This window comes from Oxyura jamaicensis, chromosome 9 (genome assembly GCF_011077185.1).
Source record: "Oxyura jamaicensis isolate SHBP4307 breed ruddy duck chromosome 9, BPBGC_Ojam_1.0, whole genome shotgun sequence".
Taxonomy (NCBI): Eukaryota; Metazoa; Chordata; class Aves; order Anseriformes; family Anatidae; genus Oxyura; species Oxyura jamaicensis.
In genome coordinates, this window is record NC_048901.1 from 13,685,179 (window position 1) to 13,709,203 (window position 24,025).

The 24,025-nt window shown below is 41.3% G+C and overlaps 1 protein-coding gene and 1 long non-coding RNA gene across 8 annotated transcripts in view; both read right to left on the bottom strand.

Moving 5' to 3' along the window:
- Window positions 1-7,526: 7,526 nt before the first annotated feature.
- Window positions 7,527-20,914, bottom strand: LOC118171785. 4 transcript variants are annotated; one of them, XR_004753392.1, is made up of 4 exons: window positions 19,919-20,914; window positions 12,708-18,542; window positions 8,691-8,822; window positions 7,527-7,656 (listed from the first exon to the last, which is right to left on the bottom strand). It is a non-coding gene; the product is annotated as an uncharacterized LOC118171785 (long non-coding RNA). The 4 variants fall into 4 exon arrangements; XR_004753390.1 differs by having other exon boundaries at window positions 12,708-16,655; window positions 18,422-20,914; XR_004753391.1 differs by having other exon boundaries at window positions 12,708-12,834; window positions 13,882-20,914.
- A 910-nt stretch (window positions 20,915-21,824) lies between these two features.
- OPA1 (OPA1 mitochondrial dynamin like GTPase) overlaps window positions 21,825-24,025 on the bottom strand; it is a 52,778-nt gene continuing 50,577 nt past the window's right edge. For all 4 annotated transcript variants that reach the window (XM_035335193.1, XM_035335191.1, XM_035335192.1 and 1 more), the window contains one exon: window positions 21,825-23,801. The gene's annotated coding sequence lies outside the window, so the exon portion shown is untranslated. The remainder of the gene's footprint in view (window positions 23,802-24,025) is intronic.

Consider the following 24,025-nt stretch of genomic DNA (forward strand, 5'->3'; position numbering starts at 1 on the left):
AATTTACCCAAACCAGTTGATGCTACGTGTCACCTATGGTCATGTGAGTGTTAGATTTTCTCTGCATATGCTATGGGAGCTTGGCACCACAGCAAATGGGAAGTGTTTTTGCTTGAGCTGGAGACTGGTGTAAGAGCTGTAGGCAGGTATGAATAGAAGGAGTTGGTTGCAAGTGAGTGCAGGGGAAGGAGAACAATGCTGAGCAGTAATAGGGAATTAATGGAGCACCTCATTGCTAAAATTTGGACAAGATTTCTTCAGTGTTGTCACTGGCAACCTTAGTATGGAGGGCGGTCCTAAGGAAATCTGGCAGGGAAAAAAAAATCTGGGAGTACTGTCAAAAAGGAAAGGGACTATGACGAGACAGAAGTCATGAGAACCGGATGGTTACAAGAACTGTAAGACAAAATTCATAACCATGTACATAGGGAGCAGCAGAAGGAATTTCTGCAGACACCTGGGCACTCAGAAGGAAATAGAAGGATGTTCCTGGGTATATTACTCAGACACAGGCAGGCTGTGAACAAAGAAATGGAGATGAGAAGAGACATGACAGCTATCACTCTAGGAACTGCAATAACTTAGAAGCATGTAGTGCAAGAAACCAGAACCCCCATTTATAACCCTGCTGTGAGAATTAAGTCCAGCTGACTTGCTGACTGCTGCCAAATCTCAGCTCATCAGCTGAGCTCCCAAAGGCTGAGCTGCCTGCCCTCGTGTTGTGTACAGGGACCAGCAGGGAACCACAGAGGCCCTACACATCCGACATCAGCAGTCCCTCTTCTTCCCTGAAAATCTTCAGCTGGGAGAAAGACGGCAATCTTTTCCACTCTGCAGTGCAGGGTTATTCAGAGAGTCCTCAAAGTCATGGGGCAGCACAGATGTTTGGCTGGGTGCTGCTCTCTGTGCTGAGCCTGGACCACAGAGGGGTTAAACAGGGAGGAGGATGCTTTTTATGCCAGTGTCATGACCCAACCTTTAGCATCTGGTAATGCTTTCGATGCTGGAATGCATTCCAAACACTTGGAAATTGGAGCCTCAGGTGCTGAACTTCTAAATTTAGTATGCATGAAGCATTTCTAGAAGGCAGTTGGTCCAGCCGCCACAGAGACGCTTTCACTTCATGATTCTTGACAATTTACAGCATTGATCTGCATTAAAACCAAAGCAGAAAGCTTGAAATAGCCCCATAATTATGCTGCAGAGAAGCCTCAGATGACCTTCTATTAACACCTGCTCTGCAGTAACTGCTGAGCATCAATTCACACCCAGCTCCAAGCTCAGCTTTTATCCATGTTTAACATGCCAGAGCCCTCAGAACCCTGCAGCCACCCTGACTGCACATTTGTCCACCGGCACACCAGTGCCCTAGCTAGCAAAAGCATCCTGAATGATGGGGAAGGCTCAACAAGCCCTGCTAGAGGGGTGTTTGGGTGGACGCCTAGAGGGAAGACCCTGAAGTGTGCATCTGAGCTGTGACTTTCTCCTTTTTCCTTCTGCACAATGACTTTCTCCTACTGAAGTAAAGACCTCCAGGTCTGGAACTATCCTAACATGCCTGGGGCTGCTCTGCCTGTCCAGCTGGAAAGTAAAGATGCTTTTCCACCAGGGGTCAAGCAAATGACTCGGCATGGCTACAAACACAGCTCTTCCTCCCTCATGGATTTGCACAAAGAAGAGTTTTCAAAGCAGTGACCGCAGGGCAGTCACATGCACAGCCATCCTTCTGGGAATAACAGCTCATTCACAGATCCAAAGAGCGTGGCCAAAGCCTCCAAAATTTCTGTAGGTCAAGCCAAAGATATACCAGTCACCCACACACACCACGGTCCCACTCAGGTTCTGGTGTCACCCCCCCTTTATACCTGTCATTTAAGGGACTGCCAACACTCCTGCTGTCCCTTCGTGCCTATGTCTGCATGCCTGCTCATTCTCCCAGGCTCAGGTCCCCATGTGTCCCTCTCTGGGGCCACTTACTCTCACAGACACACAGGATTCCTCCCTCTGCTCACTCCCCTGCCCTGCCCAGGGCTCCAGGCTCCCCTAGCTCCATGGCACTGGGCTCAGCAGCAAGCTCCTTGCCTGGAGCTCTGGGATCACCAAGGAAAGAGAATGGAACAAACAAACAAACAAACAACAACAACAACAACAAAAAAAACAACAGGAGAAAACTGCTGCATGCCTCCTAAGACGTTTTATCCACAGACAATGCACAGCTACAGTTTGTAACAGCAAGCAGCCCCATCCGGAAACCTGCCAGATACTCTTACAGATCAGTATGGTCCTAAGACCTTGGTCTCTGTTTCTGCCCTGCCAGATTTACTGGATAACCTCTGCAAAGTGATTCCCTCAGTCCCAATGGTAAGAAATATTTAGAGGCTGATGCTGCGTGTGATAAACAGCACAACCCTTGGCAGCAGTAAGGCAGACCCTTCCCCTCAGCTGTGACCACAGCTTCTCCTTATTAAGCTCTTTACGTCATTAAGTGGCCCCACTGGGAGCAGCAGAAAGCACAACTGGGAACATTAATGAAGATCTACAGCATTACAAGAAAAAGCTCAATGAATCAATGCCTAGTGCCTTATTCCCATGGCCATGACCTGTCCTCATTAGTAACAGGAGAGGGTTTGAAACAGGAGAAACCTCCCCTTCTCCTCTTTCCTCCTTGAGAGGTTTGCCCTGCTCAGCACTGATGGTTGCTTGCAGGCCACAAAGGTGGCTCTGGCTAACTTTGTGCCCTGGTGCACCCCCTGTGTCAGTCCTCACCCAAATGCTGCCCACACCAGCAGCTGGGACCCATTCTGGCTCTGTCACACATCCCTTCTGCCAGCTGGCAGCAGCTGCTTCACTCCCAAAGCAACCCCCCCTTCTTTAGAGACAGAAATGAGCCATCATTGGGCACCAGGGCTCAGAAGCGCAGCCAGCAAGGGATATGAGGCAGAAAGGGAGGATTAGGAGACTTCAGGCTGCTTTAGGAAAACCCAAAAAGCATATATAAGACATCAGCTTGCACAGATGAGAAGCAGTCTTACCCACTGAAACGAAGATCTGAGGCACGTGTTCAAAGCGTACCAAAGGAACCTGGGTGCACAGCCAGGGGATTAGGAACGGGCTTTACACCTGCGCGCATTCACTCACAGCTGGATTCATACAGCGGCCAAATAGCTCTGAGCAGCAGGAGGAGACGGTGAGGGAAGAGGTCAGGGGTGAAGCTGTTGCAAGATGAAGACAAAGACCCACATCAGGCACAGCCACAAGCAGTTGTGCTCTGCAACTGCTGAAGGTATCCCTCCCACAGGTCCCTGTCCTAGTGCACAGCCCTAGGGACGGGAAACTGCTGAGGAGGTTCCTGCACCAACACCCTGAGGGCAAGAGCTGGCTGTGGGAACAGGCCTACACTTTTCTGCACTGGGTCACACCTTGGGGACATTTTGGTTTCCATCAGCAGAAATAAACAGTGGTGAAAAACGAGGAAACTTGACCAGATTTTCTCCATATTTCATGTACATGCTGGGCAAATAAATAAGTGACTTTCAATTGCTCAGTTATGTTAAGTTTTACACTCAGGGTCATGCAGCCACAGGGTGGGGAGGCATACATGTGCACCTATCAATGGCACAAAAACAGCACCAAGGCTGTCTTGCAGGGAGTTACTGTACACAGGCCCTGGTTTTCCTCCGTTCTTCGTAGTACCCACTCAGAGTAGTGGCAAGGACTATACCTGCGTTTCTTTGCAAGGGATTTCTGTGTAGGGATGAGTTCCCCCTCCAGCAATGACAGTGTGAAAGCTCAAGTGTTAATGAAGGACAGCACTAAGGGGGACAGAGCAGTAATAAGGCTTATGTGGAGGGTAGCTGAAGGGGGCTGTAAACCTTTAGGGCCTTCTAGTAGGTTTGGCAGGAATCTTTATGGTACACAGCATAGGTCCCAAGGCATTGCTAATGATTCTTATACCAGTGCTGATCAATCCCATCCACATTTCCCCAAGAGCCGACTCCTCGCAAAAAGGATTACCAATAATGCTTGCCTGTGGCATGGAAGAAACAAATCACAGATCTGACTGAGCTCCCTATGAATGTACGTTAGGCAGGTACAGCCATCCCCTCCTAGGCTTGTTATGCTTTTGATAGCCAAAAATAAGAAGGGGAGTTGGGCTATGTGGCAGCTTGTAAGCCTGCCTACACCCCACAGCAAGCTAACAACATACCTGTGAAAGCAGTGACCACTTCCCACCTTGCCTTTCCTTAGGTGCAAACCACAGCTCCTGTTCTCTCCAAACCTTCTCCCTCACCAGCCTGGCAGTGCCCCTTACTTCTCCAGGCTTCTCCTCCTGGCCCCCATGAGTCACCAGCACCACAGAGTCAGCCTTGACGTGGGCAGGATGTGCTCCTGCCACTTGACCCAACATTACTGACATGGTGACTATGTCTATTGCTCACAAGAGAGTTTTGCCCAGGTAACCTGCTTGGTGACTTGGAGAGCCCGTCTCAGGGAGTTGGGAGGGGACAGCGGCTACGGAGTGCCGGGTACCACACAGACATTTATCCAAGCATCTGTGATGGGCATGCTTTGGCCTTGTCACCAGGCAAGTATAACCTCAGAGATTTAACACCTTAGTGAGTGACTGACAGTACTTTCCCCTCAGAAGGAAAAGCCCAGAACAAGACAGTGTAAAGCAACCCTTTCCAGCAGCTCCCATGCCAGGAGGGCCACAGATCCCCCTAGGAGGAGGCAACCTAGCATGGACCTTGTCTGTCTTGGCCTCAGCTGAAAAGCACAATGAAAGAGCCAGTCAGCAACAGCGCATGCCAAAATCTGCCTTTAATACCACTACAGTGACCGGCGTTGTTCCAGTGGTCGCCCTCTCCCGTCATAAACACCTAGAGAACGAAGTGTGATACTGGGTGCAGGAGCCCAGTTCCAGCTCACGCTGCCTCATTATCTTCTCAGCCTTGTTTAGTCTTTGTCTCCAGCGTAGATGGTAAACTCGCAGGGGCAGTGACCATGACTTAGTTCACTGAGTGCCAGACAACTGCTGGAGTTCAGTTAATGATGAGACAACTCCCATAGGCCCATTGTCTTAAATGGGAATTCTGGCTAAGTGAAGACTTCAGGGATTTACCCAATAATAAGTCGGTAATTCAGGATGCACTTAAAGACACATTCAATGTGCCTTTGCAGCAACATCCTTGGGAAGTGAGCATTTGTACTCCAGAGCACAACTGTGAGGAAGTCTAATATTAATTAGGAAGCAAACTCAAGGGCTCTGAATAGGTCCTCATAACAAAGGATCTTTTATTGAATAACTGTAGAGGAGTGCAATGCCAAAGTTTTCATGCCAAAATAACAATAAATGAACTGCAATTAAATCCTTTAAGGCCAGTCTGTAAATTCAATCTTAGTTTAAAGAAAATAAGAAACTTCTGAAAACATCTTTTAAAGACTATAAGAGGGAAAAAAAAAAAGAATGAATATTAACTTAAATAAAATACACAGGTTGATTCAACCTGTTTCAGCTGATAAACGGCACGGTACTCGTTCTGTGCCAAAGTGACACTTGACCTCTATATATCTTCTTAATGAAGTCAGCATAGAAAGACACCCAGTGAGCCTTTGTAACAGTGCAAGCAAGTTGCAAGCTGGGCTTCACTAATGGGAGCTGTCACTTGGTTTTTTCCAGGTCACAAACTAAGAAGAGCAATTAAATCAAATTGGAGGCTGCACAGATTGGTGCAAGCCTCAATAGACCAGGTACCTAAATCATTAAAGACATAGTTCTTTTCCATGATAAATTGTGGAGGAGAGTGAAACATGCTGCTGGTCATTAATCTAGGCTAATCAGCTTGAAAGCTGGGTTGTTTTATTTAGTAATTAACTGGTTATTTGAAAAAAATGATACATGGCCTATAGAGCTGCCATCCAGCAGATAATAATGCAGAGCAACAGGGAATCTCTTGAGGGCAATTCATGCCTTTTCAATTATAGTCATTGGCAAACTCTGAAAAATAGCTCTACGTCTGTATTGACACGTAGTAAAGAAACACACTGCCATGAACATAGCAGGCACCTTGTTGCATGCTGGTAATTGCTCTGGCCTACCCCTTACACAAACCTCCCTAAAGCAAACAAAATATTTTGGAGGTGTCCTTCTCACCTCGTGGATTTACAGTTAGCACTTGCCCTGCCCTTCTGCTGGAACTGAGGAAGAAGAGCTCTGATGTGTAGGTGGTTAGGTCTGCCATAAAGGGGGGCCCAGCATATTCTTTCATAGCTAGGGGCTGTCTCCTCACACCAATGCACAGTAACCTGTCTGAACTGCTCCAGAAGTGCTCCACGGGCTCCTCAACTGGCTCAGACTTAATGAAGTCTTACGTAAAGAAACGGAAACCTATTTCCTGGGGAACCTGCTGAGCAGGAACACCAGCCGATCAGTCTCTGCTGTCCCACAGTTACTGATGGACAAAACACACTGTCTGTCTGTCTATCTTTGTGCTACAGCAAAATCAGAGTGGGAAGGTCTCTTTGCAAGAACACACTGTAGGAGTGGTGCAGTTAGCTTCTAACTGGGAAGAACTAACTGGTCCTACCTGCCCTATCAGTGAAAGGTCAGCATCTCCCAGACCTAGCCACAGTTTTGATAGGATTTTTCTTTTTAAACACTCCAGCCATTTTGCACAGGGGCACCTAACTATGTTGCCCTAGACTTGCATACATAAGTGAACAACTTTATCTTGTTGACTGAGACAGATTTTTTTTTAGCTATGCCAACAATTGCTTCCAGGTGTCCATGAAAAGCCACTCAATTGCAGGGATCATGCAACCAAAACCAAGTTTTTGTTCTTTGTTAAAGACACCAGGAAAGTTACTTCTGCTGGAAAAAGGCTCTGGACAATCTATAGACGAAAACTTCATTATGTTATACTAATACATAGACAGCAACTCTGGCATAAGAAGCTCACAAGCCACATGTAGCTGGCAGACTACACTGGAGCAGTGTGTACGTTTGTCCTGTTTTTCACTCTACTGCTGGCAACTGTTTGAGACAGGATGCTGGGCTAGCCGGACCACTGGACTGATGCAGCATGACTGCTCTTTTGTTAGATGTGTTCTCTCTCTTAAGATTTAGAGGAAGAGAAATGTACGACTGAAACAGCAGCAACAGGAAGGAAGGGCAGTACCATTATCAGGTGAGTAAGCACTGGAAGCCAAATGGATAGCCGTGTTGCTCAGTCATTGTATCTAACCAACTGTACTTCAAAAAATAATTGCTCTTTTGAAGAGTCTTTGATGGATATATTGGAGGCAAGATGAGAAAAGAAAGCCGGTTCAATGGGGCAGGAAGCTGTATCCACCATGCAGAAGCAGCATCCACCACGCACACAAAGCTTACAAATACAGCCCGTACAGAGTTATTAAGCATGGTTGTGGGGTCAGGAGAGCCCCAGAGCCAGCAGCATCCCACAGTGCAAGCCAAGAAAACTCCAGCAAGCTTAAAAAAGCACCCGCTAATGAAAAAACTACCAGGAAAGCAGATCACATCAAGGCCACACAGAAGCCTCAGATCCTTTAAGCTGCACTTTGAAGACCAGTGGTGACAGACCGACAGATAAAGGCAAGGTCACAGGCCAGCAAGACCCCCTCCAACACACCGTGCAGCTGAGTTAGAAAAAAGAAGAAAAATCATTGTTGCTATTTGACTAAACATTATAAACTAAAAATAGCTGAATATCTCTGATTAGGAGAATTCCTGGGGCTTACAATCCTTGCCACTTGGGGTCCAATTTTTCTCTCTTTTATTATGAGCATTAGGCTTTGGACAATACCAAGGCTACAGAGGGCATATGTTAAGTTAGTCTAAGCCTGCACCACGCGAACCTTTGCGCCCTGTAGGCTACTTTGTTGAATATTTCTGCCTCCAAATGAGCTGTAAAGGGTGCAGTTGTTCTGGCAGAAGCCAGCTCAGCTCCCATTAACACGTTTCATGAGTGTAATTTTCAACAGTATTAATAATTGTCCTCATAAAAGTCCATGAGAGGAACTTAACAGACTAGACTGTTTTTATTTCCATGAAATTCCTTCTCGTTTAAAGGCTCTCCTTGCCTGGACTTAATATTTTCTACTTTCAGACCTCAACCGTTTCCAGACATAAACTTTCTTGCTTCAACTGTGCTAATGCCAAATGAAAAGTAAAGTGATTTCAAGTTCTGCCAGACCCCGCAAGTTTGGTTGAAAAAAAACATCAAGGATGAAAGGGGTGCACCTGCCAGTCCCCCTCAGATGACCAGGGTGGTGCTCTGGGGAATCATTAGCTCTGAGCAAAGATTTTTATTTTGACTGCACCAAAGATCTCATCAGACACTGAGAAGGCCCCCACTGCATGGTCAATTCCACAAAGGATGGCAGCTGGCTGGATATGTCCACAACAGATAAAAAGCTGAAGCTGGGAGAGTCTATTTAGAAAGCTAGCTTCAATAACTTTGCTTATGCAGAGAGGGAACAGAATTACTAGCCTCTAAGTTCAACATTCAGTCATAATTAACGCTCTGGGGAAACACATCCAATTCAAGACATATTCTAATTCAGCACATAAAAGGCAGAATGAGATCTCAGTGCTGGAAGCTACAGAACAAATCTGGCCAAAGCAGGGTGGTAACATTTATCAATGACAGTAATAAGCTTAACAAACTTACCTGTTGACAAGATCCATCACGGAGAGTTGTTAAATCAGTCCTCAATGATTCTTTCTTGCAGGTCTCTTACCCCAGACAGAAGCTGGAAGCTTGGTGCAAATGATCACAGTGGCACATTCTGGTCTTTACCACCTATAAATATCGAGCAGTAGGAATACTTGTAATAAACTGCATATAAGCAGGAAACAGAATTTTATTTGTTCCCTGATGTCTCTAAATTGCCCAAGACAATCCATTATAAGAAAATAAAGAAGAAATCTAAGATGTAAAATACTTTTATTTCTGAAGTATGTATGTTACACTAGAAATTGGCCTTGTAAAAACCAACACTTAAACAAGAAAAAGCACAAAATCTGGTATTAACTCAAGTACTTCATGCCAAAGACTGCTGAACTCCTTTCACTTCCAGTGTCAGTGGAAAAAAACAGCAGGAAAAACTTAATGTAAATTAGAGGACCCGTACCCACGCCATCCCAAGCAACCGTGAAAACCCAAGATCAGCGCTGACAGGACAAACCAAGATGACCATCAGCATGCGTTATACCTCAGGATCTCTCCCCTGTAGACCAAACAAACACATCACCTCAGATGTATCTTAGACCTATCAGATATGTTTTCAGGTTATTACAAATGTAATCAATGTTTTCTATCTTGAAAACGTTTGCTTGAAAAGTTATATGGCTGGCTGGCCAACCCTTTCCTCTTTATTGTCACCTTAAAAAAAAAAGTGTTGTGTGTGGGTGTTTGTCTAGATGGTCTTCTCTGAGTTCATCTTGCCTTGATTGTTCGTTACAGTAATTGCAAGCAAACTGCACAGCATTGTAGAGTCACAGTGATAGCTGAGCAATGCGTAACTAATGGGAATGACTTTCTGGGGGACCTGAAAACCTGAATACTGGCAAAATCACTGAAAAGGAATTCTACAAGCAAGTGGGAATTCATGGCATAGTTCTCCCAAAAGATTTTTGACAGAAGTCTTAGCACATCCCCTCAGTCCTCTAGCACCTAATATGATGCGATGTGATTCCAAGGGAATCCTTTTGTCTCTTTACCCTAAATTAAGCCTTACATACAGGAAGGCTATTTCAAGAAGGGCTCAGAGCAAGTGGATTTCAGACACAGCATACTGCCACAAGGAGACATTTCCAGAGCAAAAGGCCATACCAAAGCACTGATTTTACAATTCTAATAAGTAAAAAAAGCCACCCTTGTATTTCTCATCAGACACGTGGGTTTATACAATTAAAACTCAATAGATTCTCCCAGGGCTTTGTTGGGGTCCGGAACAGCTCAAAGTGTTCAGTGTGGCATGCCATGCTTATTCTCTCTCTCTGCAGGCCTGCCTGCCCAAGACAGTTCCTTGCAAATGTGTTTCTCCCTAGTCACTGGAAAGAAGCTGTGGTTTTGCTTTGCTGTATTTGAGCAGTGTTTCTGGTGATGCCTAGGATCAGGTATTGGTACACTCCAGGAAATACTTAGTTCAGGTCATACAGAAGCCTTTGTAAGGAAATAGTCAGTATTTCCTTAAAGCAGAAACAAATTTTCATATTAACATTTATCATAAAATTATCACACTCAAGGAACCTCACGAATTCTGGAAAAACCTTTCTACCATATATTTTGGAAGTCCATGAATTAACATTTTTGACAGATAAAAGGTTTTGTTCAGGGTTTTATAACTATTTCTCATTCTAAAAATCAACTGGATTATTCTGAGGAATAAATTTGAAGCCAACAGCTTTTGAAGGACCAGAGATAATGAACTGATATTATTCAGTATGGATAGGCCCAGGTTGTAATATACATATATGCAGTGCCTGAGGAGGCCACACACCAAACCTTTTAAGTGAATAAAATGTTTTAAATGGCAATATAAAGTGTTCTCCACTTTGTTTTATAACAACACTCAGCTGACCCCATCTGTACAGGAATGGTAGTTGGTCACCGCGCAGAAAGTCCTAATCCGAAGCCCAAACAGGGTGGTGGGCTGATGCCAGGCTGCTTGGCCTGCTGAGCTCCTCAGCAGGGAAGCTGGAAGATGCTGCCTCACCAAGAATCCAACTTGCTCGTTAGGAAGCTTCCATTCCCTTGCTCACAATAATTCACTACTGTCCCCTACTCAAATGACAGCCTGTCCTTTTCCCTGCCATTCCCTTCACCTGAAGGGCCCAGGGTTTCACCTGAAGCTCCAGCCGAATCTTTCTGGGAATTGTTTCCTTATCTTTAAGTTAGTTGCAAGCCCCATTCTCTAGTGAACAGTGTATGGGGATACATGTCACTGAAAAGCAAAAATTGCAGGAGTTGAGCTTTCTGTAAAAAATGGGTAATATCAGCCTTAAATATGAAAAAAAACAACAACACCTGAACTGTATACCTGCTGGGAAATAAGCTTCTCCTGTACACAACTTTGGTAGGCTCAGCCAGAGCAGCAGCCACTTCTGCTGTCCACATTTGCAGGTGGACACAAAAATACTGCGGCTTTACAAAATGGACAGGCTCTTTTCTCTCATAGGGCTGGTAGCTGCTCACTTCCTTTGTGCATTTCACAGCTACTGATGGGAAAAAAATAAGTTTGCTTTTGCAAAAGCAAGAAAACTGGTCTTACTTCTCCCTCCTGGCTGTGATTTCAGTCAAGGCAGGCACAGTGAAAGCCTTGTTTTCCCCTGGAAGTTCAAAACAGTTTTGTTTAGGGGAAATAGAGGCTTCAGCAGCTGCTTTATGGTAAAAAGAGCCTTATAGACAATAAGTGAATCATCCCCAAAAGCAGTCACTTGACATCAGTCACAAAAGCTTCCAGCCCCATGATCAACGAGCCTCTCTGAACTAATATAAGAAGAATTACGGTGGCATTTTCCTGAAGCGTGGAGCTTTGTCTCTCCTTTTTGCTGGAAACACAATTACAATCCCATCTCCCATAGCCCCCAGCTCTGTGAATAACCAAAGACAACCAGAGACAAGTCTAGCAAAATGCAGACAGTAGATCATACAACTTGTCCCATCTCAGCACCTGGCTGGGAACAGCATGCTGGCCTCTTCCTTGTTCTTTGACCTTAGGCTTCTTTTTAGTTTGTGACTGCACTAACCTCAAAGGCAGAGCTGTTTTTTTTTCTTTTTTTTTTTTTCTTTTTTTTCTTTTTTTTTTTTCTGAGACACAGAAGAAAAAGGAAACACCATTAATTAAATCCCAAAAGGCAGTAAGCAGCACAGGCCAACGTATCTGTATTGCCGCTAGGGTTATAAAAAGCTGTGGATTAATTTTTGAATGTATCTGTGGAGGGGACCAATCTTGCAAGATGGTGGACATCTGTTGAGAATAGCAGGATCCATCATCCACAAAGGCTCCCTTTCTTTGTAGATTCACCTCCTAACAGAGTTTGGGTTAACTTTTCATATGTAATATCTTAACAGCAGATGTACAGTAGACACTTTCCAAACAGATTCATTCTGATTAGGGTTCTCTGCCATTTTAGCTTGCAAACCATTGCATGAACAGATTCCACACAGTTCACATACAAAATAAAAACTGTGGGTGAAAGTGGAGATGTGAAGCAAAAGAAAGGTAGTTCTGCTTCAAATCCTCACCCTGGACCTAAACATGAAATAAATAATAAAGCTATAGAGAACAATATAGCACGGAAAGGTAGCACGGAAGAAAATCTGTTAATGACTCCATTCTCCTGGGGCATGCTACCACTGAATTGCATGCAGCTGAATTATTCTAGTCTGATCCAGAGTGATGACTCATGTTAGCAAACAAGCGAGCCAGAGATGCTAGTGAAGCAGAAGGGAGAGACCATGAAATGAAACTACAGAGGCTGGGACTAAAATGACCCCGGACCTTCACAGAAGCAGGGCTAAAGTTTAATTTTTGAGAAGATAAGGAGGAGGCAAGAAACAGTGCTCTGCTCAGGTAACAGGATGCGTGTGATGGAACCTCATGTCAGCTGCATTTCCTCTAATATGCTATTATGGAAAAGAAAGAACAGATAGTGGGCTTGCAACAAAGCATTTCCTTACCAGATAGACCAACGTTAAGTACTAAGTCAGTACTATTGTTTTTTTCTTCTTTTTTTTTTTTTTCCTGACAAGTATTTTTCTCCACTTTCAGGTTCTTGTAGCTTAGTCTGGACTCCTCAACGTAGACCTGCAATGTAATAAAGGAGTGCGGTAAGGAGAGCATTCCAAACAGAAAACTTCAACAACAGCTTGGCCACTGCCCTCCAATGTTTTCAGGAAGAGAGTGGCTTGTTTCATTACAACTTTGAAGTAACCATGGCAGACACAGACTGTTTGGTTTCAGAGAGCAGGCACTAAGTTTATATTGTCAGAGCAAACACTTGCGACTCCAGATCACAACATCCCTTGTTGTTTACAGAGTGTGCTATGTGCCAGAATCAGATGCAAAGATGCACTTCACGGTAACAAAAGAGGACAATGCCATTATCCTGCAATTGTCAACAGTGTTACAGTGCTGAAGACTTTAGTTCAATATTTGCCAAGCAGTAAAATGAGCAATGCCTGTCAATTTGTTGACCTAGATGCATCAGTTACTAGAAAAACTATATTGAGCAGGCAGCAATTCAGTTTCAACTGCTGAAGACTCAAATCCAACCACAAAAGCCAGTGCTATTGAGTTATATTCAGATTAACATCAACACTGTTGAAATCTTGTTCTGATGTTGTCACTAGGATACAACAAACAAGGATCCAAGGCTTAGACACTTCCAAACTAAATTTAACAACAATTTTATCAGAGGCAGGCACTATTGCTCTTGCAGACTGAAATTTCAAGGGGGATTTAAACACTGTAAAGAAGCCTTCCCAGAAAGGCTGAAAACCTTACAAAAACGTTCCCTTCACCTTAATGCAGCTTCATTGACATGTTCTGAAAGCTTCAGGCTACATCAGATGTTGGCACAGTGGTAGATTTGTACCAAAACAAACTTTTGTTCAGTCATCTGTGTCTCAGTACAGCCAAAAGGCTTCACCTGAGTGTCCCTTCCAGGAAACCTAAAGAACCTGGAAAATGCTTGCACTTGCTTTACTCCAGAGGCAGATATATGCAGGATTAGTACTCCAGCTGTGCCCAGTCCTTCCTAAGTGCCACAGGTCCTAGACTGAAAGCAGCCTAAATGTCCCTCCCTTGCATTCATCAGGACACCTCCCGCTGTCATATCACTTTGTCACTTACCTGCTGCTGCAATCCATGGGTAGGAGAATGAAAAGTTACTAGAATGGGGTTGTGCTAGATCACAGGACAGAGTAAACAGTACAGACCCAGTTTTGCAAAGAAAAGACAGGAAACAACAGAGAATTAAAACAAAATGAAGCATGTTCTTCTCTGTTCAGTGCAAGCACTGATTCAGGCCTCAGAGAGCTGACAACACCCAGGCTTCATCTAAAGAGCTGACAGCCATCCCTCCCCCTGCTACACTGAGCGTGCTACTTCGTGCCTGCAGGTGAAGTCTGTCAGAATTAGGACAACATCAGCATCCATGAGAATCCCTCTTAGCCCACACCACAGGGAATGAGTGAGACAATTTTGCGAAGTCTTAATTTGTGAGAACTACTATTGACAGCGTATTTGTGTTTCACTTGGGAGATGCAGTAAGAATACTTTGCCCACCTTGCCCAAGGAATCAGTGCCCCATACAGTATCCCCTGCCACTCACTCTCCTGTAGCAGTGTGCTGCATCACATACTGTCACTGCCTGGACTCTACATGCTGGGTGTTACTGGCTAGTAAATACCCTAAAACAGGCATGACAAATCCCTAGTGTATTAAGGCTGTGTCCCACCAGTTGGCTTCATCCCATGCTTTCCTAAGACAATGCACATATGTCACAGAGATTCCTCTCCAGCTTATCCAAGCTCTAAGGCAGGCTTTTCTTTATGTTTTAAATGAGGCCTTGGATGCTAAGATACCATTCTGCTTTCTTAAGTAATGTCACAAGACTTCTGGTTTGGCCACACAGTTACTCTTTACAAATGAAAGGGAGAGTCCGTGCTTCTGCTCGGGACAAGTGGCAAAACCACTGCAATCTTCTTCACCCCCCTGCCTCCCTTTTCCTCTATTCTTCATTTAAAAAATAAAATAAAAAAAAAAAATCAGGAACTTAGTTCAGCCACTCTGGGAACCCAGCCTTTATGTACTGTTTACCAAAAGGCTGAACTGGGGAAGGGGTAAGGGGCAAATGTGTGCATTAGGTCTCACCTGCTGATTCTCAGGAGTCATGAATATTCTTATAATCCCCATCTCTTGGCCCAACAGGCTACAAGTCTTTTCATCACAAAGCTCAGTTTCAGTGAGGATCTGGGAGTTGTTTTAGGCTTCAGCAAGTGGTATAACATTCCCTTGTTTCCACATGAAAACAGCCTCTTGCCACCAACCCGTCCCCAATGCTTCTTCTCTGCTACTCTTTATTAATAGCATTTGTCTTTCAGACTGGATTATACAGTTATATAAATTCTGTTCTGGGTTATGTTCTGTTCTGCCTGACCAGGCAGAAAGTTAGAATTTCTGATGTAGCATGTTTCTTTTCATTGCATACATAGCATATAAATTGAGGTATAGGTATATTCACAAAGAATGTGCTACACACTTGTAGCTAAAACCAAGATACCAGAAACTAAACAAAAAAGGGATGTGAGCAGTAGCATGAATTACACTGTATACGTTTTTCAAGCCAGGTGGCTCTACTGTGAAAATCTAATCTGACCTTCAACACATCGCAGGGCAGAGGATGTCACCTGGTGTGGGAGTAATTTACATGCCAATAGGACAGATGAGAAGAAAGTTGTGCAGGCAGGAAAAGCAAACAGGATGAGTAAAAACCTGTAACAAAGCAGTGTACTGAGATAAACTTTCATAAGATAACCAACCTATTGCTAGCTGCACTTCCATAAGCCTTGTTGAATTCTAATTTTCAGGCAACGGGCAATGGAAAATTATTTTCTTTTACTGAAATGGGAAATGCTATCTTCTCCAGCTGAATGGTGGACCATGCATAAACTGACAGGAGGTTAAAAAGTTTTTTTTTTTTTTTTTTTTAAATGGGATGCTCTTATTTTCCTTAGGGAAATAGTATCCAGTGGCAGCAAGTGAAACAAACATCTAATAGCTTAAAAAAGCTTCCTTGCAAAAAAGATCCAGTTGATCAGAGCTGCCATATAAAAGTCAAGACAAAAATCAGACTTTTTTTCCACTGGTTAGAGCAGAGGTATTACATGATAAGAACAGAAGTGATGGCCTTCCTTGTTACTGGTGGAAGATCATTTTTTGATTTTAAGGGCTTTATACAGCCAATATTCATGCTGGCCTTGCTAGTGAGAAAGTAGACAAGGACTTGCATAAAACTATGTACCATCAGCACTGGAGCCCTGTGAAAGTACAAACTCCTTTAGCAATTGGGGGGAGGGGGCAGGGATGCTATCCTATTTGGCTGATATAATTAGTCTGTAATTAGTCCTAAACTACAAAGATAATTTGCACATGCAAATAACTTTCAGGTTAGGTGGGTTTGAGATTACAACTGTTAGATAAGCTCCTCTCCCACCTGAGATACATAAACATGTCACAGAGGAGTCACAAATGAAGCATGAACAAAGAGTTTGTTTAGGGAATGCCCTGAATCTGTGCAGGATGTGGAATTTTGATTTCAAGAGTAACACTATTTGTATCATAAAATGTCATTATCATGAAGTTCTACAGGACGATGCAGAACATCTGTTAATATGCACAGGAATCAACATGATAAACATCCCTTCTGTCTGTACACTCAAGCTACAGAACATCAACATAAAATCATTAATACATCTATGGTTTTAAGGCAACACCCTTACCTGGAATACGACCATCCTTTTTCATTCCCTTTATGTCTGTATTTTTCATATCAACTGCAAGACTAGACTAGCTGAAGTTCTAGCAGATTTGTTCCAGTGTCTCATTTGGCTTGTAGGAGCTTTCTGTAAAGCATATGTGCAATATAAAGCGATGAGCTCAGATCATAAGCAGGTCTCTCAAAACATTTCTACAAGACTAGATAGATGGAGGTGGTTGTGCATCTCCCATTTTCCTCCCACAGATATATGCTGCTGTGGCAGTTGAAATTATCCAGAACATTTCTCTTCAGCAAAATACTTCCAAGAATACTGAGTGTAAAATAATGTTAATAGTTTCCTATTGTGGTTTAATCATGATTTCACACTTCAGATACTGTAAACTTACTACTACATACACTTAAGACTTAAGGGTGTTAACATTTCTGTGTTATACTTAACATCTTCATAATCTGTTACTTCAGAGGCAAAAAAGACCTTCCAAACATCATAAGTAATGCCTGTGCAGAGGGCAAACTCCCAACTATGCAGGACAGCTATGACGATATTCCCACCTCATGTTTTCTTGGTGGTGACTTTCCTTTATTCTTCCTTCCACAAAAGTATCTTTAAGGATGCACAGTGCTGGCAAATCTGGCATTAGAAGATTCACTGCTTCTCAAATTCAATCCTACTACGTGGGAAACCATTGCTTTCCTTACCATGAAACACACAATCCCTAAACAAACCAACATGACTGTTCAAACCTAAGAACTACCTTGCCAATTTCAGACACTGGTCTGAAATGCCCCGTTGCAAACCACTGTCTAGTGTATGCTTTACTCAGCTTGTATCTCAGCCTCATCTTCTTCCCGACTCAAACAAGTTAACACTGGGCTGTTCAAAGCTTGTTCTTTTCTTCTTGTGTGATCTTAAGACAGAAGTTTCAAGGCATAAAACAGGATATAAACACATGCATTGGGAAAAAGAAAAAAAAAAAAAGAAAAAAAAAAGGTGTCCAGGTGTTTAAGCAATGCCAAATACTGAAGAATTCCAATTCACTGTTTTCTCCTTTAATGTGGCAATTCCAAGGGACCAAGCATGTCAGGACACATACCCAGAACACTTTCCGCTCGGGTGAGTTCAGACAAGGTCTGCATTAACTCCCCAACCTGCAAGAAAATTATTTGAAACAAAAGGTTCCGATATGTCCCCTTCCCTCCAACAAGCCTGGAAACAAATGGTACAGGAATGAGGTCAGAAAGGAATCATCCGCCTACCATACCGCTGAATTCATTTACCTACCTCAGAGCCCATTCAAGGGAAAGGGTGGGATGGGGAACAAGGGATGATATAAAGCAGAATGAAGCTCTGGGGTCGCTTGCTACATTACAAGATTTGACAGGCCTTTGCCAGCCTTCAGCTTCTTTGTGTCTTTCATATAATAGAGAAACACAAACTGAGCAGCCTGTGATCTGGGGGTTGCACTATTAGACGGAGTAAACCCTTTGCAAATGCTAATAGTATTGTAGCATCCTGTCAGGCAGCAACACAAAAAAGGATGTTGATTTTCACATGAACCAGAACAGGCTCATTGAACGGAAGGTTGCAATGAATGTTCCATCTCTAAACATCAAAAGTCATAGGCAATTAGCTTGTGGAGATGAAGCAAAACACTGCTTTGAATGCTCTTAAACATACAGGGCATAATGTTAGCTTAACACCTGTTTTGTAAGGCTAGAAAAGAGAAAACACTTTCTGGAAATGGAAGTGAAAATGATCTCTGGTTATGATTTTATGATTCTAGAGCTGAAGAGGCTTATGTTATGTATTGCATTCTATTCTACGTATTGTATTTTAGCTATTTTTTTTTTTAATAAAGTACTCTTTTAATTGAAACTTCAAATATTTACCTGCATTAGGAATGGTTTAATCCAAGACATTGATAAATGCACCAGTCTGATTAAACTTGAAGAGGCTCATTGTCATTCTTGGGGTGAAAAACTTGAACAAAGTTCATCTTGTTGGTTGTCACTATCAAGGATAGGATAGAAATCCGTTTTTGAGTCAGAAAGTGACATTAACACACATATTAGGATGCACTGCTCCTGAAACTGTCTTGCAACCTACAGACTTCTAGCAGCAGCAGCAAGAAAAATACTTCTATCAGTGTTCTGTAACACAAACACAAACCATTTGTATCTATGCACAATAAACAACTTTTCAGCAGAAGTGATTAGAAATAATTCTGGAAGTGGCTCTAGAACTGTACCAATAGAACCGATTCCAGAATAAATCCCACAGCCAACTGCAGGCTCATTTCTGGATTCAGCTAAAGAACCATGCCTGGATCCCCCACTGATTCAAAAACACTGCTACAATATCTGCCAGACTCAACTCTCAACCTTCTTGCTAGAATCACTTCTAGAGCCGCTTCTGGAAATGTTTCCCAGCTAACTTCTGATGCCAACCCAGGAAGTTTGCCTAGAGTAAATTCCAGAAATGGTTCTCAAACTGTTTCTGAGGTTGACTCTGCAGTTGTTTCAAGAGCTATTCCAGAAGTACTGTCAAATACTACTTCTTGAATCACTTCTATAGTCAAATTAACGCCACACCCGTAATTTTACCATTCATTTACAGAATGACAGCTTGGATATTTTCACTTTCTGACATGCTACAGCACAGAGGTGATGGCAGATGTCAACAAGACGTGTGCACAGATTATTATTATTATTTTTTTTTACATTCCAGCGCACAGCATAAAGAATTATTACAATCTCTGTATCCTTTCAGCTTCTTCCCTTTGTTTCTGTTTATATATTTTATACCTTTTTATATACTTAAATATTGAACTACAGCCATGTTCTATAAAAATATGCGATAACAGGCATATACAGCAAATAGCAGTTTTGACAAACCACATCTTTAAGAATTATCTATGTATAATGTATCTTGCAAGGGATTTACAATGTATTTTATTTATGTTGTTGAATAAAAACTAACAAGTGGTTGATTGGAGTCTGTAAAGATTTCTACAAGGGAAGATGGATTACTGAACTAATTACAAAATAGAACAAGATCCAATAGGTCTAAACTAAAATAAAAAATAAACAAGTACCTTGGAGAGGTAAGTCACTGCAAAGGCATCCCATCAAGGAACGTGACAGAATCATTCAAGATTTAAGATTGCTCAAAATCTTTATGTTAAGATTAAACTGTTTTTTTTTTTTCTTTGAGCCAATATTAAGCTCTATAGAAAAATAAATATATTTCCATTGTGTGAGTGATCAGAGCGTGTTCATAAAAGGACTTGTAGCCTGGAAATCAAGCTTCTAGAGTCATGTCTACATATGAGACAGTAATAACTGGAAAAGCAATAGTTCATGCTACCAGGGTAGTTTGTATCAAACCTCTTCTTTCCCTCCAGGCTTTGGAAATATGCAGGTTTCTACTTCTCAGTCAATGGAGTTCTCTGTAGTCAATGGAGCTGCATCCTGTAGAAGTGAAAATAAAAGGAAAATAGTAAGTTAGTTAGTAAATAGGAAGTTAGTTTATTAGTTTTTTTTTTGTTTGTTTGTTTTTGTTTTTTTTTTTAAGATAGCCATACATACCAAGTTCTTGTGAGGTACCCCACTATTTGAGTAATCTTCATCAATGTGCATCCCTTCCACAATATTTGTGAGGAAGCGTGATTGGAACATTTCCTAAAACATCTCAAAAAACAGAAACACACCCCAAATAGTCAAAGAAAATTTCTGCTGCAACAATGCAGGGATCATCACAGACCAGCAACACCATCTCTGGCAAAAGGATCCCGCAAACATCTCCACAACCAAATTCTACCACGAAGGGAGAGTTTTAAAGACTCAAGGGGTCCTGGGTCAGATTTCTAGATTCCTCATTTCAACGATTCTCAACAGAAGCGATGAAATCTCTTGTGTTCTTTTAATATGACCGTTGGAGTTAAGTTTTAAGATATATGAAAATTCAGTGCTCTAAACCTTAGCTCTAGGAATACAAGATCAGAACTCGGTTTAGGTTCAAAACATACTCAGAAAAAATGATCCTTAATGTTGAAATAGAAAACAAACTAGTAGGTTTGGAATAAAGCTTTTGATTGACGTTTTCACTCTAACTTACTGCACTTACCAAGTTTTTCATATGTCTCCTGGTCTGGTAACTTAGTATGAGGTTACTTGAAAACACTAAGAAGGAAGAATTCTGTTGACACGTGAAAAAGCACCATCTGTGCCCTTTTCGTGAAGAAATTACAGAAAAAAATATCCTTGGCCATTAATATTTAAACCTTGGCTCATAAACTCAGTTTATAGAAAATTGAAGTATCTTACCATAGCTACATGACATAAGTAACATGCTTTGGAAATGAAATATTTGTTTATGTAATAAAGATACCTACCCTCCTTGATGCCTCCCTCTCAAAACATAGAAAACCACAGAAATTACAGATTAGTCTTTGCTACTTCTAACAGACAAATTGCTTTATGTAGACTATGATGGTAGGTTATGTAATACAGAAAAATATCCTGAATTTGAAAAATACACAAGAAAGGTTTTTGTATTTTTACTGGAAAATAACCTGACATGTTAATTTTCCTAGTTTCAAAACTGGTTTGTGTGGCTACCATGACTTTGCAAGACCCACAGTCTGGAATGACTTACACTTTTCTGTATCATATAAATCTTAAAAGCCAGTTCAAATAATTGTGTTTGTTATCTAAAAATATGCATAACAGCACATGCTTCTCATACTGCTTAACATGATTACAGCTATTCATTAAGATAATCCTTACAAAGAGTAATTTTAAAGTGTCTCAGTAATGGTGCTTATCAACTCTATTTTTAACTTTGTTAATTGATGCTAATTTACTAGATTTAAGCATAACTTATATTAAGGTTAGAGGAAGTAAAAAGTTATGGTAAAGTCCTATAAAAACAGCATTAAATTACCTCCTCCTTATTTGCCAAGATCACTTCTGGTTAATTGAATCTAATCATGACATCAAATTACTGCAGACTTATAATTCTTTACTGCTCCTGATATGCATGTCTGCAATTTAAGCTTTGTGGAGCAGATACACAGCACCTTCCATATCAGTTTTACAGTATTTTTGCAATCAATTTTGTAGTATTCTTCTTCATCTGAAAAAAAGATGTAATTCCTGAATTCATGCATGGGTTGGTAAACGAAACATGCTATATACCTCAAACCCATTGTCCCATTAACTATGTTTATCTTCCAGCATACATTTTCACAGTTTAACAAAAGAGAAAAAGAAGGCCAAAGTGACATCTTAAGTTAGGTGCAATAGCACTGTGTTCAAAACCCACATTTTATTTTTCCTTCGGTTACATTTTTATTCAATAAATACCTAGTTTTCATGGAATACATCATGCTAAGTCTTAGATGAGCAGCACAGAGAAGTCAGAACTAAAACTATAGGAACATCACACTGAAAGGGATGAAGGCTGGACCAAAATTTCACAACATTTACATCACGCAGAAGTTTCAAACAGTGATCTCTTGAAGTAATGCAAAACTTTTGTTGTTGTGTTTTTTTTTTTTTTTTTTTTAATACAAAGAGGAATTTAACACAAGTACAGACATATCGCTTGCTATACAGCCTATGGAATCTGTCTTCTGTCTTCACAATTGTGCATACATACATTTCTAAAGTTACTGTCAGAAAATGATGATGATACAAGCTTTTTCTTCATTGTTTTAATCCTTAAAAACTCATTTTCAGAAAGCAGTTTTAAACAAAAACAAAGAATCCCCAAACATAGTTAGATTACCTCGAAATACTTAACCTTTCAACAACATTTTATGAATAGCTCTATATTAACTTTTTGTACAAGGGACTATTTATTGTCTGAATATTTAAGGAAAATTTTACCAAAGTTCTCCATTTTTCAGTGAGAGCGAACAGAAAAAGTATCTGTCATAAAATATTTGGAATCCTCTCTTTTAATTGCCCAAAGTTCAAAATCAATAGCCTTTTCAAGAGAGGAAAATAAAGCTATGTCAATTTTTTCAACCTTCATAATCAGACAACTGCAAAACAAATTGTTGTAAGCCTAATAAGCCTGGTATCTTCTTCCACAGAAGCATTCAGATGTGTATCCAGATCATTTGTTGCAAAGTGTGGGCAGAAAAATACTGTGGTGATTAATCACCAGGCACCTAGGACACAGAGCCTAAATCATGCTTAAATTTGTCAGAAGTGACATTTCTATGGCAAAACTATAACAGTAAGAAAAGACTATATTTACTGATTATTTTTACTGCATTGAATGATAGAAACCAAGTGGGTATGGAGGGACCTTTTGTTTAACTTCAATATAGAAGTGATTTTGGTCTTACAGTAGCTATTAGAAGAATGAAATTAATTATATTTTTGCTTTTTTAGTTAAGGAGGTTGGACAAGTTGGAGTTGTACAGAGTATCCTTCTACATTCTCCATGTAATCAATTTACTTTGTACCTATGGGGAAGAGAGGAGTTAAAAAGAAAATCAAAGTCTGTGCAATCCCAGAAATGAAATGTAATCGGCTACGATTCAGAGTAACAGCATGTATTACGAAAGAATCGGTAAAAGGAACAGCTGTTGACATTATTTCCTAAGCCAAACCTTTTAAGGTGTCAGTGAATAGCTGTCTGTACTTTAACTTGAAAGCACTAGAAGAATTCCTTGGATGACGTCTCTCAGGAGTTTAGGATTTTAACAAAATCCACAACTTCCTCTCAAGATCTCAATGCCATGCTTTAAATTCTGTACCAGAGTGATCAGAGATGGTTTCAACACACAGCTTAACAAATAGAAGTGGCATGACTTGGAAGGGTGGTTTAATGTACATACAAATACTAAACTTTATGTCAAACTTTCAGGATCATTTGCAGGCAAAAAAAAACAACGGATAAAATCACTTTATCAATCTGATCCAGCTCCACTGTACAAGACAGATGCCAAAAACAAAAGCCTTTTTTCCTATCAGGAAAAAAACCAAAACCTTAAATGTACAACTTCAGCAAGCTCTCAGGATATCTCACTGAGACACAAGTCAGATTCTTCTGCTGTATATATTTAGCTTCAAAAATTAAAAAAGCAGGTAGGTTTTAATTGAACTTCTCAATCCCATTATTTTCTTCCTCCTCCAACAATTCAGGATGCTCCCCAAAAGATAGGAAACAGAATGGGACACAAAAGCCGTTTTTATTCAGTCATCTTTGTGCAAGGTATCCTGGAAAAGGCTGCATTCTTGTGTAAAGTTGCTTCTGAAAAAGAAAGATCATTTTAAAATGTGTGCAAATACATCACAGCACATAGGCTTTTGTTTTTGACAATTAATACTGAAGAATAATATTTGTAAGTGACCTGAATGTATATTATTTTTGCTTGCAATATACAGTGCCTATAAGGAAAAGATTTCAAAATGCTTTACAGACAAGAAAATTGCTTCCTTAATTTTCATTCCAGCTTGTTACGGCCTTTTTCTCTT